The 14318-nt window shown below is 48.8% G+C and overlaps 1 long non-coding RNA gene across 1 annotated transcript; it reads left to right on the top strand.

Annotated features, from left to right (window-relative positions):
- Window positions 1–11163: 11163 nt before the first annotated feature.
- Window positions 11164–12779, top strand: LOC113594814 (uncharacterized). The gene is made up of 2 exons (XR_003415257.2): window positions 11164–12476; window positions 12576–12779. It is a non-coding gene; the product is annotated as an uncharacterized LOC113594814 (long non-coding RNA).
- The last annotated feature ends 1539 nt before the right edge of the window (window positions 12780–14318 follow it).

Genomic DNA, 14318 nt, shown 5'->3' with positions numbered 1-14318 from the left:
ACTCAAGCTACAAGATCTCTGTCTATATGGAGGTCTATGTGGGTACAGGAGAAGACATGTTATTTTTTCATCTCCAGATGGTATCGCCGAAATTAACTTGTAAAGGAGCTCTATTTAACCGGCTGGAAATTGGGCACTTATAAATGAAGCATTTCTAAATCCCAGACATATAACAGAAATGAACCTAACCGTTTTTCACATTCACATAACTTTGGATAACTTTTGGTAAATAAAAGCTGGTTTAAGTTTGGTTTAATGAACACAGATATGCCTTAGAGTTATCAACATTGAATATAACGTAGACACATATAACACCTGGGTTTGCTACTCAAATAAGTTTATGTCATGACTGTTGCAAAATCTGTCAGGGAAAAATAATGATGGTGGCTGATTCTGTCTAATGTCTCAAGAAGTTTTCGTGGGTAATCTAAACATAATCATCAGGAGATGATTTAGACAGATGTAAGCAAGACAAGACTTTTTAGGTGAACTTCGTAAGCAAAAATTATGCTTTATGGTAGGTTTGCTTAAAAATGGCTTCCAAAATCTTTTGGTAACCTCAAGCTTTAAAGTTGTGCTAGGTTGAATTAAATGAGTTAAGTTAAATTTAGTTTTAAGTATCTAGATCATTTCCAAGTAAGATTTTTTTTACTTGTTTATTTTTTAATTATTAAAAAAATTTTTTTAATGCTTATTCTTTTTTTTTTTGAGAGAGAGAGAGAGAGACAGAGTGCGAGTGGGAAGGGGCAGAGAGAGAGGGAGACACAGAATCAGAAGCAGGTTCCAGGGTCTGAGCTGTCAGCACAGAGCCCGACTCGAGGCTCTAACCCATGAACCGTGAGATCATGACCTGAGCTGAAATCAAGAGTCGGAGGCCCAACCTGAGCCAAAGTTGGATGCTTAGCCTACTGAGCCACCCAGGCACCCCTCATTTCCCAATACGATTAAAAAAAAATTTTTTTTAATGTTTATTTTTGACAGAGAGAGAGAGAGAGCGAGAGAGAGACAGAGAGAGAGAGAGAGAGAGAGAGAGAGAGAGAGAGAACATGAGTGGGGGAGGGGCAGAGAGAGGGAGACACAGAATCCAAAGCAGGCTCCAGGCTCTGAGCTGTCAGCACAGAGCCCAACGCGGGGCTCGAACTCACAGACCACGAGATCATGACCTGAGCCGAAGTCGGACGCCCAACCGACTGAGCCACCTGGGCGCCCCTCCAAATAAGATTTTTCAAATGGCATGTTGATTTCTGCCCCTCTGCCTATAAAAATCATCTATTTTCTACAGCTCCTCAGAGCTCTCTCCTATTTGCTACATGGGGTGTTACTTGATTCATGAATCCTGCCGATTAGATCTTCAAAATTTACTCAGCTGAATTCTGATTTCTTTCCTTCTTTTTTTTTTTTTTTTTTGATGATTACAGAAAAATTAAATATATCTGGGTCTATTGGTAAAACACACCCGGGTTGTGTTGAAAGACTGTACTCTGAAGAAGCGTACATTTCTAGAGATTATGAAACGGATTCATGAATTGGCCAATCTAAAGAACCCTGGCGTAACAGTTCACAAAGGCTCACTATTTCATTGTTGCTACACATTAAAGTTTCTATGAGTTAAGGATTCTAATATACATGATGGAAACTGCTACACATACTGAGAAATGTATCTCTATATACAAGGAAAATTGGACAGGTTTTGGGTAAGAAAAGGTATGAGGTAAGGAGATGTTTTTGCGAAGGAAAAAGAAAGTAAATTTGGGGAGCCTCTTTGGCTCAGTCGGTAGAACGTGCGACTCTTGATCTCAGAGTTGTGGGTTCAAGTCCCATGGTGGGTGTAGAGATTACTTAAACATAAAATCTTTTTGGGGTGCCAGGGTGGCTCAGTCGTTAAGCGTCTGACTTCGGCCCGGGTCATGATCTCGCCGTCCGTGGGTTCAAGCCCCGCATCGGGCTCTGTGCTGACAGCTCGGAGCCCGGAGCCTATTTCAGATTCTGTATCTCCCTCTCTCTCTCTGACCCTCCCCTGTTCATGCTCTGTCTCTCTCTGTCTCAAAAATAAATAAACATTAAAAAAAATTATAAACATAAAATCTTTTTAAAACAAGTAAATTTGTTCTAAAGTAAAACTGTTTATGAGAAAAGGGACATGGCAAAGTCTGAATGCAAAAAAGGAAGTTGCAGAAGGTTTATGGAAAATGAATCTTTGGGGAAAAAATTTTATGTAAGGTCTTTGGGTCTTGGGGGGAAAATCTACATATAGCTAAGGTTGGAATAAATGTAATTAAGTAAACAGTTTTAATGTCAAAATTAAGTGGGTACACGATTAAAATGTGGTTTTCTTGGACTGGTGATCTGCTCTTAATAATAAGAGATTATGAAGGGGTTTTTCTTTGCCCTTAAAGTGATCTGCCTAGAAAATAAAAATTGTGTTTTATCAAAATAAGGTCCTGTGCTACACGTTGTCTTAAAAACAGGTCTTTGATGACTTAGGAAAACTGAATCTTCTCGTCGTTAAAAGAGCTAAGCTTTTCCTTTTGCCATCCATTTTAACTTTTTGTATTTGCCTGCAAAGTCTTTGTCACCAGGGTTAGGGGGATAATTAAGTATCATTTCACAGGAACCTATGAGCTTATTTGACAGTGTTTTAAAACTTTCTTGATAGTTTGGACAAACTTCCCCAAACTCAAATCCTAAAGAAAGTCTTTTTTTTTTTTTTAAGTTGATTATTAATTTTGAGAGAGACACAGAGAGAGAGTGTGAGTGGGGGAAGGCAGAGAGTAAAGGAGAGAGAGAGAATCCCAAGTGGGCTCTGTACCATCAGTGTGAGCCTGACACAGGGCTTGAACTCATAAACCGTGAGATCGTGACGTGAGCTGAAATCAAGAGTCAGAGGCTTAACCAACTGAGCCACCCAGGCACCCTCAAAATGAGGTCTTTTTGACCTCAAAATAACTGGGATTTTTCAGAGTGTCCCTGAAAAACTACAAAAGATTTGTTCCCTCTCCTTATAAAAGACAGATAACAAGTTAATTAGGCTTATGTGACAAGTTAAATGAGGTGGGAAACACATCAAATAAGGGATGATAAGCCTTAGATTATATTGTATGGGTGCATATTTAAAAAAAATCTTTTAATGTTTATTTATTTTTGAGAGAGACAGAGCATGAACGGGGGAGGGTCAGAGAGAGAGGGAGACACAGAATCGGAAGCAGGCTCCGGGCTCTGAGCCGTCAGCACAGAGCTTGACGTGGGGCTCGAACTAACGGACCGCGAGATCATGACCCGAGCCGAAGTCGGACGCCCAACCAAGTGAGCCACCCAGGCGCCCCTGTATGGGTGCATATTTTTAATATAAATATTCTACAAATTAAATAAAATTCCTAATTATTCTGGTATGCCCTGCTACAGTGCTATCACTCATAATTCTAATTATTATCTCAAAACATTGTATGTCACAGAAATAACCCAAGTTCCTTGTCAATTGCATTGTAATGAGCTCTAATCAGACCTTCACCAAGCAATTTTTAAGTCTTTCACATTTGCAGACAGTCCTTTTACTCAGATGCTTTTACACAAATGTTCCTGCAGAAATGCTTCATCTTAAAGGAATTCATGAGAAAGACTCTAGAATACAGGTTTCTGGTAACTTTAAAATCATAAAACTGAACTTGGTAAACATTCCCAGAATGAACGGGGAAACTGGATTCCAAGCACAACAAGAATTACGTGGGACTTGAATAAACAGAGAGGGAAGATTGTAATTTGTATGACTTTTTGTTTGAAATGTTGCTGATTCTTTAATCTTTTGTTTTCCGGAGGTAAAGAGATCTGTCCTCTTAAGCTTGTTCCGACTTAGAGCGATTTGATCAACGACACTTTTGTAAGAACTGAAACATTTCTCTTTCTCTCCTGGCTTGGTCTCTCCAGAATTTGGAAACTCTCCATGAGTGTTCTCGTATTTTCATGGCCATATGTTTATCTGCATAAGTTTGATAAGCATCCACTTCCCTTGTAACAGGACAACACCGGAAACATTGGTTATATTACCAAGGCTTTGACTGGAATGTCGCATGTGACAGAGGCATGCGTAGACTCAGGTATAACAGCTTTAAGGAACTAAGGTTGACTTTATGGAGCCAATCAAGCCCCTTGGAAATTATTAGCCTGGTACCTTGCTTACAGGGTTCCCAGCAGCCTTGGGACGTAAGCAAAGAATGGCACTTCAGGTACAGGAACCTCAGGACATTTCGGAGACCTCAAGAGTGGAGGAATTAACCCAAATCTATAGGGACTGCAGGCAAAGTATGATGGACGGTATTCGGCTTGGCTTCTGGCCCCAAGAGGCTTTTAAAAGTTCCCTCTGAGATTCCCTATGAAAAGTTCCAGCAAAGCAGATTTAAAAGATCCCAGGGGCACCTGGGTGGCTCAGTGGGTCATGCGTCAGACTCTTGGTTTCGGCTCAGGTCATGATATTGCAGTTCGTGGGTTTGGGCCCCGAGTCGGACTCTGCACTGGCAGGACAGAGACTACTGCTTGGGATTCTCTCTCTCTTCCTCTCTCTCTGCCCCTCCCCTGATTGCGTGCTCTCTGTTTCAAAATAAATAAACTTAAAAAAATAAACAAATAAAAGAGCCTATATGATTACTTGCTATTCCTCCTGCACTTACGCAAAAGACCGAGCCATGTTTACTGAAATGACTTAATTTGCAAACGAATCCGTCTGATTTGGCTACATTTGGTAGAAATGAAGGTGACTGTACAGAGGAAAAGTAAAAACCACATGCTTCAATAGCACACGTTTGTGGATACTAAATTCTAATACTGTTTGTTGTAAACCAGACTAGATCGTGAATTCTTCTAGTTTCTTCCATCGTCTGGCTACAACTCTCCACACTAACGTTTTCAATTTTTCTCCTGCTCTTCTGAGCTGGAGTCATGGGCAACTAAACTGCCCCTTTTCCTAAAGCCCCACAACCTGGATATGAACAACTTGATGTAAACTTGAAAGAAATCACCACGACGGCTCATGTATGTATAATCTTTGTACCACATGTGGTTTGGCCGCTCAGAAACATCCTGAGCTAGATTCGAACTGCAGATCAGGAAACTCTATCAGATTGCCCCTGTCTGCCTTCACAACATCTAAGGATGCTTCCAGCTGGGCAACTACAGATCTCAACTCGCTGCCCTCTGAACTCAGAAACTGGGTTTCTAATTTGTTCCAATCATTAACCATTGTTTTTCTTTTTCTTTGCATAAAAATGCCTCTTTAAAATTTTTTTTATTCACTTTTTTGAGAGAGAGAGAGAGAGAGAGAGAGAGAGAGAGAGAGAGGGAGGGAACAAACATGAGTGAGGGAGGGGCAGAGAGAGAGGGAGAGAAGAGAACCCCAAGCAGGCTCCTTGCTGTCCATGTGCAGAGCGTGACATGGGGCTCGATCTTAAGAACCGTGAGATCATGACCTGAGCCAAAACCAAGAGCTGGATGCTCAACTGACCGAGCCACCCAGGCACCCCAGAAATGCCTCATGTTTCACATCTGGTTACTTGAACCACAGGCCTAACTTGGGCACACTGCCTCCTGAAATGAGTCTGAACTGACTGAACGTCAGGCCTGAGACTGGTTTGTTGAGATAAAACTATCTGCCAACTCAACTTCTGGACAGTGACATTTCTTGGAGGAGTTTCAAAAGTGGGACTGTAAGAGAGCAAAATCGGCCACCCCAAACTGTGTCTTTTCGGCATGCGGGTTATTGTAGGCTGATTTTTTTTTAATGTTTATTTATTTTTGAGAGACAGAGCATGAGCAGGAGAGGAGCGGAGAGACAGGGAGACACAGAATCAGAAGCGGGCTCCAGGCTCCGAGCTGTCAGCACAGAGCCTGACGTGTGGCTTGGACTCGTGAACCACGAGATCGTGACCTGAGCCGAAGTCGGACGCTTAACCTACTGAACCACCCTAGGTGCCCCTAGGCCAATTATTTTTAAGAAACAGAAGGCTCAGGAAGAAACTCTGACCATCCCTCTAACTGTCTAAAAGAATTCAGACAGAAGACCTGCTGTGGGAAGGGAGCTGTCCCCACAGACAACTACAACATAGTATGAACGAGGGCTCTACATGCCGTATAAGCCTGGATTGCCTGACGGCCCGTGGGCCTCCTGTTCTTATGGGGCCCCTGCATATATGTGTAACTAAATTTTATTTTCTCCTGTTGATCTGTCTCATGTCAATTTAAGTCAGCCAAAAGAACCTTGAAGGGTAGAGACGAACAAGATTTTTGTTACCTAAACAAAAAAGGACACGCTTACTGAAAAGAACTTGTGCCACTCAGCTGGATGGAGTGAGCTGTGGGTGGCCCCTTCCACCAGCCCTGCTCCTTCTAAAGAATGGATAAACGTCTAATCAGGGCTTCTGCCCCACAGAAGATGGGAACAGATATTTTTCCGGAGAAGACACGCACGCAGATGGCCAACGGGCCTGGGGGAGATGAGTTGGCATCACCCCTCGTCAAGGAAATGCACATCGGAACCACGGGGACATGCAGCCTCGCCCCAGTCTGAATGGCTAGTGTTAGACAGACGAGAGACAACGGGTGTTGGCGAGGGTGTAGACCAAAGGGACGCCTGCGCTCAGCAGGTGGGAGTGCTGGCTGGTGTAGCCATCCATCCATGATGATGATGATGGAACCGTCATCACGTTCGCTGCAGCATTATTTATGGTAGCCAAGATACGGAAACAAAGCGTTCATAAATGGGTAAAGACGATGTGGTGTATTCAGTGTAGAAAAAATAACAGAATCTTGCCATTTGTGACAACGTGGATGGACCCCGAGGACATAATGCTAAGCGACGTAAGTCAAAGAAAGACAAATGCCATATGATCTCACTTATGTGTGAAATCTAGAAAAAACAAAAAGACAAGCTTCTGGACACAGATTGGTGGCGGGGGCGATGGCGGAAGGGGGTCAAAGGGTGCGGACTTCCAGGTATAAAATACATGTTCACACAAAGACTTTATGCGAGAATGTAAATAGCCGCTTTATTCGTAATAGATTGCATGTCTGTGTGCCCCACCCCAATTCATACATTGAAGCCTTACCCCCAATGGGATGGTGTTAGGAGGTGGGGACTTTGGCAGTCAACTAGGTCATGAGAGTGGAGACCCCATGCATGGGATTCATGCCCTTATAAGAAGAGATCCCAGGGTCACTAAGCCTCTGACTCTTGATTTTGGCTCAGGTCGTGATCTCCATGTTCATGAGTTCAAGCCCTCGTGAGGCTCCATGCTGATGGTGTGGGGCTTCCTTGGGATTCTCTCTCTCTCCCCTCCCTCTCTCTCTCCCTCTCTCTCTGCCCTTCCCTACCCACCCCCTCTCAAAATGAATAAAATAATTTGTTTTTAAATGCCAATGGTGGGGGAAACTGGGTGAGAGGTATATGGAAAAGGTAACCCACTCTCCAACTTTTCCCAACAGAAAAAGCTTATTAAAGAAAAAATAAATAACCTCACAGCTAAATGGTGGGACCACGGCACATAACAACTGCTCAGACAATACGGAAATGGGTACCGTTTCCCATTATTTTGTCCTGATCATGGAAATGACTCAACATTCAGCAATGCCCTTAGGTTCATAAATTCCAAGCAATATAAAAACTGATAAAATAGAAAGTGAAACTTACCATAATTCCACCCCCCCCCCCAATGCTAAGTCTGTGAATTATATTCTGGACTGTTCCCTACCCCTACGCAAACACTTATTTTAAATTTTTCTACGGACGTGAGATGACGCCTCGCATTCCAGTAATTTGGTCACTGTCAATAGACTCTGGATTTCCTTTTGCATCAAGGTCACCTACCGGGCTCCTCTACCTGAACGGCCATGAGCTGTTCTGCAACACGAATGTAGCAACTCAGCCACCATTTCTTTAAGACGGACTTTAAGTTATTGCTAATTCTCTCCCTGCAAGCTGCACCCTTGTGAGCACGCTTCTGCAGGACAGACCCCCGGCGGCAGAATTATAAGTGCAATGGCACATTGATAAGGAGTCACCTGACTGCCACGTTGCCCTGACTGTCCCCAGAATCGGCTGGCTCCGCCCCTCCCTAAGGCAGCGGTGGGTGTGATACCCCCCATGCCTGCCTTCACCTCCCTGGTGACTCTGCCCTCAATCAAGGCGGCCATGGGTGGCCACTGTGACATCACAGATGGCGGGGGCTGGGGGGGTGGGGGTGGGACAGGACAGCACCTGAAGGGATGCTCCCGGACGTCCTGCTGAGGTTCAGCGTGTTTGAGATGGCAGATGCGGGGCGGCGGGCAGGGAGAGGGTGTGCGACATTTCAAACGTCACATGACGATACCACGCGTGTTTCATGTTAGGAAAATGACAAAGACTTTTATCCTAAAAGCACCCATTTATCGTTCACTTCTTCAACAAATGTTTGGGTTTCTTCTGTGTGCCCGGTCACTCACAGTAGGAGGCTTGTCACGGTGAACAAAATTCAGTTCCCGACCTCCTGGAACTTGTGTCCTACCTGGAGATAAAGAGCAAACACGGCGAGTACCGGCTAGCGGCAAGAGCGACGTTCCGCAGGGTAACAGCCAGCTGCTCGAACAAAACCCCAACATTTCAGATCCAGAGGAGCCCCAGGGGCCCACCTCCTTTCCCCGGCCTTACGAACTATTTGTACAGTGATCTGATTCACGCAGGGTCTCCGCGGCTAAACCCGAAGGCTTTCTTTCCGTTCCAAGCTTTTCCTGTCCCGCTGCCAGGCCTTCAAACCAGCGGACCCCCCGGTTAAGTCTCCGCTCACACGTCCCCTCCTCAGAGTGGCGCTTCTTAGACCCTGTGCGTGAGCTTCCTGCCAGTCACCCTGCCCACCGCCAGCCACCGCGTCCCTCCAGCCCTGCGACAGAGGGAGAGGGGGACACTAAAGAATCGTCCTCCCCTTCCACTCCCCTTCCTGCAGCAGCCCCCCGACTCGACCCCCAGGCCTGCCTTGCGCCCCACAGGCCACATGGTCAGCTCCCCCATGGTGTGGGGACAGAAGTGGAGGGGGTCACTCCCGGGCCAAGGCAGTTAGTTAGAAACAGAGGAGCCTCCTCTACGCTCTCTCCCTGTGTGCGGGGGCCGGACACAGAGGTCAGGACGCCCTCCACGCTGCATGTCCAAGAAGGCTGAGCTCAGCCCGCAGCCCTGAACGACTGTGTGCTACAGAGCCACCGGCCCCCTCCCCAAAGGGACACCCACACTGCACAGATGTTGGCACAGCTGGTTCCTTATCACTCAGCCCTCGGCTCAAACATCACCTCCTCAAGAGGACTCTCCCAGGGGCGCCTGGGTGGCTCAGTCGGTTAAGCGTCCGACTTCGGCTCAGGTCAGGATCTCGCGGTCCGTGAGTTCGAGTCCCGCGTCGGGCTCTGTGCTGACAGCTCAGAGCCTGGAGCCTGCTTCGGATTCTGTGTCTCCCTCTCTCTCTTTGCCCCTCCCCCACTCCATCTCTCTCTGTCTCTCAAAAATAAATGTTAAAAATAAATTTTTTTCATCAGATCTATACATGAATCATTGAATGAAACGGTACTGTGAACTCCCTTCGTGCCAGGTGTAGCCCTCTTAGTTATTTGGTGGACTTTAGCTTCTAATTCATGGTTTTCCCACCTTGTGGGTTGGGGAGTAGGGTTCTGGAGGTTTCTGGCTGCACCCCCTCTGGAGCAAAATGCACTATCTACTGGCCCGTCTCTCCCTCCGAAGAACCCAGCTTTATCCCCAGGGGCAGGATGCTCTTGAAGTAAGACAAATGATCAGAAGGGAAGTTGCTGGGTGGGGTGTCTGGGAAAGCTCTTTATAGAGTAACGACTCCTTTTGTCCCCCTCCTCTTCTTCCCTCTTGCTTGGACAGTGGATATGGGTGAATTTCCAGCAGGGCTGAGGCTAAGCCCTGAGTGTGCTTTTGTTCGAATTAGAAAAAAGACTTCTATTGTGAGCAATTAGAAAACAGCTCCTGTGGGCAGAAGCCTGCCTGTGTGTGCTGGGCCTGGCTTGGCAAACAGAGCACAGGATGGATTTCAGTCCCCATTCAATCCCTTTGAGGGCTTTGAGCAGTACACAAAATGCACAACTGTCCACGGTGGCCCTGGCTTTGGACGAAGAGGCAACCTTGGGAACGGAAAGCACTTGTTGAGGGCAGAGCCAAAGATAAAAGAAGCCCAACGCCCTTCGGAAAGGGGGAGCCCTTACACCAGCCCTGGAAGGCCTTCCTCCCAGGCCCTCTTCCTTTTGTTTTAAAAAATAGTTTTAGTAATTGATTTTCAAATAATTTCAAAGTTCCAGAAAAGTTGCAAAAACCGTACAAAGAACTCCCCTTCACCCAGACTGGTCAAGGGTTAACATTCTATTCCATTTACCCCACTACACGCTCTCCCTCTTTCCCCATGTAGATACCTGTCCATCGCTACTGCCTTTTTTCTGAATCACTTGAGAGCATCTGGCGAAACAGTGCCCCTCATGCCCAAATGTTCCAGTCTGTGAATCCCCAAAACAAGGACACGATCGGCCCAACAACCTCTGACTTTTTTTTTTTTTAATGTTTATTTATTTTTGAGACAGAGAGAGACAGAGCATGAGTGGGGGAGGGTCAGAGAGAGAGAGAAGGAGACACAGAGTCTAAAGCAGGCTCCAGACTCTGAGCTGTCAGCACAGAGCCCGAGGCGGGGCTCGAACTCACAGACCGCGAGATCATGACCTGAGCCGAAGTCGGGCGCTCAACCGACTGAGCCACCCAGGCGCCCCAGCACTTCTAACTTCTTAAGTAAAATGTAAAACTCACATCCAGAAGTCAGGTACATTGGTTTTCGGTTATAACTAACCAAATCTAATGCTAATGGCTACCCTCTTTATCCCTCAAACTCACGCGGGTCGCAGGAAAGATCACACAAAGCTCAGGGTGGGCTGGCCCTGTCTTGCCAAGCTCGCCCGCGCTCTCCGCCCCACCCACGGGGGTCTCCTTCAATTCCATACATTTGGCAAGCACCTCTCAGCCTCTGGACTTTCCTTTTTTCAATCAAGGTGAAATTCATGTGCTGTAAAATTCACCACCGTATGTTTTGGTTTGTGTTGTAAATAGGTTCCACCCGCAGCACGGAGCCCAACACAGGCTGAACTCATGACCCTAAGATCAAGGCCCCAGCCGAGATCAGGAGTCGGACGTTGAACGGACAGGGCCACCCCGGTGTCCCCAAATTCACCATCTTAAAGTGGCTCAGGGGGGCCTGGCCTGGGTGGCTCAGTCAATTAATTGTCTGGCTCTTGATCCTGGCTCGCGTCATGATCTCATGGTTTCGTGAGCTGGAGCCCTGCATCTGGCTCTGTGCTGATGGCCCGGCGCCTCCTTGGGGTTCTCCTTCTCTCTCTGTACACCCCCCACCCATGCTCTCCCTTTCTCTCTCTCTCTCTCTCTCAACGTAAATCAACTCTAAAAAAAGTGATCCAGGGACACTTCGCGTGTTCACACTGTCATGTAACCACCACCACCGAGTTCCAAAACATTTTCGTCACCCAAAAGGAAGCCCTGTGCCCACCAGGCAGCCCTCAATGGTTCCCTGGTGCCAAGTAACCACTGATCGACTTGTGTGTTTATGGATGTCGCTCTCCTGGACCCTTCATATCAATGGAACCCACGCCGTGCGCTGCCTGTGGACCTCACAGCTGCTGTTCCCGCTCCCGACATGCTTTTCCCTCCCCCGACCCTGACTCACCCTTCAGCAATTCACTTTACCAGCAAACCCCTGGGCAGCTTTCCTATCTCCTCCCTGAGGTCGGCTTCCCCCCAACCTATACCCTTGTAAAAAAAACCTCGGGTTTCCCTTCTCAGCATTTTCCACAATCTTAATTATTCCGTGCGGTTCCTTCAGGTTGCCCAGTTAGAGGATAAAGTCGATTAGGCAGCAACACGTCTGCCTTATTTATCGCGGTATGCCAGGGCCTAGCCCAGAATCGAGCACATACTAGGTGTCCAATAATTTTTTTGGTTGTTGACTGACTGACTGAGTGCCCCCGACAGAGAAGTCCTCTTGTCTCCCCTCCGGCCGGTGACCTGGGGTTGGGGCGGGGCGCCGGGCTGGGCCGGGCCCCACCCTGCCCTCACCAAGGGCCTCCCGCATGCCCATATATGGACGCGATCAGGACAGCTCAGGCAGGGTCTGTGAGGTCAAGGCCTCTGTGCCCTCACAATGCCCAGGGGCCCCCCCTGTGTCTATAAGAGGCCCACAAGCCGGGCCCCCGGCTCACAGCCCACCAAGTTCCACCTGCTCACAGGTTGGCTGGCTCGACCAAGATAGACCCCCTGCTCTGAGCATCCCGGCCGGATCCATCTAGAGCCATGGCCAGATACAGATGCTGCCGCAGCCACAGCAGGAGCAGGTGCCGTCGCCGCAGACGCCGATGCCGCAGACGAAGGAGGCGAAGTTGTAGGAGGCCGAGGAAGAGAGGTGAAGGGGCGTGCCCCGGGGCAGGGTGGGGGGTGAGTGGGGCCGGGCCAGGGGTCCCACGGCCCCGTTGAAACTCCCCCTCCCCGGTTCCCTCCGCAGTGTGTTCCCGCCGCTACAGGGTGGGGAGGTGTAGGAGAAGATGATCCACGCCCGGGGTACCGGTCCACCACTCCTGCCCGGAATTCTACCAGCCAGTCAAGACCGACCTGCCGCCTCTGAACATGCCACCAGCACCATGACCTGAACAGGAGCCTGCTAACGAACAATGCCACCTGTCAATAAATGTTGGAAAAAAAAAAAGAATCGCGCCCTCGTCTCTCTGTCTTGACGGGGGTTCGGGGTGCGGGGGGATGCCGGGAAGAGGGGACACGAGCGGCGGTCACTGGATCTGGCTCCAAGCTCTCTGTTCCACCCCGGTCACCACCATAATCTGCTCCCGCGCCGGCCGGCCCTTTGTGAGTCCCACCGGGGACGGGGACGGGGGCGGGCCCTGCTGGCGTGGGAGGGCTTCTCCCTGGCTCTGGACTTGCTCCCTGCCCCGCCCCCGGACAGCCGGGGAAATGCAGCTCCTGCTCAAGGTCTCACTACACCCCAGTGCCCAGGTGTCTTCTGTTTGAGAACAATGCTGCCGAGACAGCACTGAATGTCTCCCTAGTTCAGGTCACGAGGAATCTTGCCCGGCTCCTCTTGCCTCCTCAACCCACATGATGCACCGGGGGCTTAAAACCCCAGTGAGATGTGGACATTGTTCACGATGGGTTGGGAGACTCTGAGTCTGCTTGGCTCAGTCAGATCCCGGCAAAGCCCAGGGCATTTCGTCAGTCGCAGGGAGCTCGGTGAGAAAGTGACCGCAGAAATGTCGTGGCCGTGACTTCCCTTTATTGAATTCCATACATTCATCACGTCAGGGGCTCACACTGCAAGATGGGCATAAATGACCTGGTCTTTTCAGGTAAGGACACAGAATGGGGCTGAACCCGCTTGCCTGACCCCGCGTATCTGACTGTAGACGGGCAGGATGGCAGGACGGCTGGACGCAGAACACCCCCTCACATCCCGGGGCATTTACACTTAGGGCGGCACTAAACAGCATATGAATACTAGGGTGGGATCAAGCCCTCTGTACTGGTTTCCTAAATAGCCGCTCTTAACAAATCCCCACAAACTTCACTGCTTAAAACGCAAATTTATTATCTCGAATTGGGTTTTCTGGAGGCTCCAGGGGAGAAGAACCAGTTCCCTCATCTTTCCCCGCTCCTAGAAGCCACCTGCATTCCCACACGGGACCCAGCCAGAAAGTCCCCCTGCACCTAAGGTGACGTCCACAGGGTTAGAGGTCGGACAGTTGCTCCCACGTTCTGGATTTTACTGGGGTCCAAAGGACAGTGAGGCCCAGGAGAAAGGAAGATGGCACAGGCGGAGGGAAGCACCACCTGGGCTGGAGGGGAGCACCGCCTGGGGTGGGAAGGGGGTGGAAGGCCAAGGGCACAGACTGATGCCCAGCCTTGCCCCGTATTTGCCGAGAGACCTAGAGCAAGCCACGTCACCTCTTTATGGGAAGCAGGAATTGGAAAGTAAATGAATGCAGTAACAACCCATACAAACCCCACCCCCCCCCCCCCCCCCCCCCCCCGATCGCGGCACAGCCCCAGGGTGGGGAGGAAGCTTCAGGAACGAGTGCGTGAGAATGACACCTACTGAGACGGATTTGTACAAAATGTTAGCACTGTCCCTGTGGCCTGAGGGACCCACACACATTTTTTGGGCAAGGCAAGGGGGTGGCCCTGCCGGCTGTGAAGGGACCGGCCAGCGTGGGAACAATGGTAGGGTGGGGCCGCCGAG

This window comes from Acinonyx jubatus, chromosome E3 (genome assembly GCF_027475565.1).
Source record: "Acinonyx jubatus isolate Ajub_Pintada_27869175 chromosome E3, VMU_Ajub_asm_v1.0, whole genome shotgun sequence".
Classification (NCBI taxonomy): Eukaryota; Metazoa; Chordata; class Mammalia; order Carnivora; family Felidae; genus Acinonyx; species Acinonyx jubatus.
Note: the sequence above shows the minus strand (reverse complement) of the source record. Positions and strands in the feature narration are given on the sequence as shown.